This window comes from Nanorana parkeri, unplaced genomic scaffold, assembly GCF_000935625.1.
Source record: "Nanorana parkeri isolate BGI_ZX_2015 unplaced genomic scaffold, ASM93562v1 scaffold3190, whole genome shotgun sequence".
NCBI classification, from domain to species: Eukaryota; Metazoa; Chordata; class Amphibia; order Anura; family Dicroglossidae; genus Nanorana; species Nanorana parkeri.
The window spans coordinates 39,665-40,352 of NW_017309458.1; the positions used below are offsets into that span (position 1 = coordinate 39,665).

Consider the following 688-nt stretch of genomic DNA (forward strand, 5'->3'; position numbering starts at 1 on the left):
ACGCGGTGTCGGCCATATTGTGGGCGGAGCCAACACTCCACTATACCGTACCCGGCGCTCACAGACCTCCCACAACAATGGAGCCCCGTCCTATGCGACGGGACGGACTCCGGATCTACCTGAGAGAGATACATGACGGCCCCCAGACAGGTCATCGCCCTCCGAGGAGCGCGCGTCCAGGCGGGAGACCGATCGTCTGACAGTTACTTCTCTGCCAACTGCCGGGACTCAGATCACAGAGAATTCAAACACCACAAACTTTACTCACACGGACAAAATGAACAGGAGGTCACGGCCTGAGAAACTCCTCCTCCTCCACCTGAACAACAACTCCTCCTCCTCCTCTGCCTAGGACCGCCTCCAACATATTTCACCCACTTGTCTTCTTTTAATTGGAGAGTCCTCTACGAGCCGGTCCCAGGACTTTGTGTTCACATTGTCCGGATGAATAAAGTTTGTTGGGTGTAGGAGCCCCCGCATGCTGGTCGCGGCCACCATTTGTTGAGTGCTCAGCGGTAACACGCAATGGAGCTCTGCGGAGACGAGGAATGTACACGGCTGCGCAGCTCTGTTAGGTTCACTCAGGAGCCGGAAGACGGCGTGTTATCAGCACGTGTCCAGATCCCGGCTCCGGAGTCCGCTCCACACAATCCACGTACACAGAACAAACAAAGCTTACATGTGAACT

At 55.8% G+C, this 688-nt stretch overlaps 1 pseudogene; it reads right to left on the reverse strand.

The window, feature by feature from the left end:
• Positions 1-480, reverse strand: part of LOC108802870 — an 8,119-nt pseudogene extending 7,639 nt beyond the window's left edge.
• Positions 481-688: the final 208 nt, after the last annotated feature.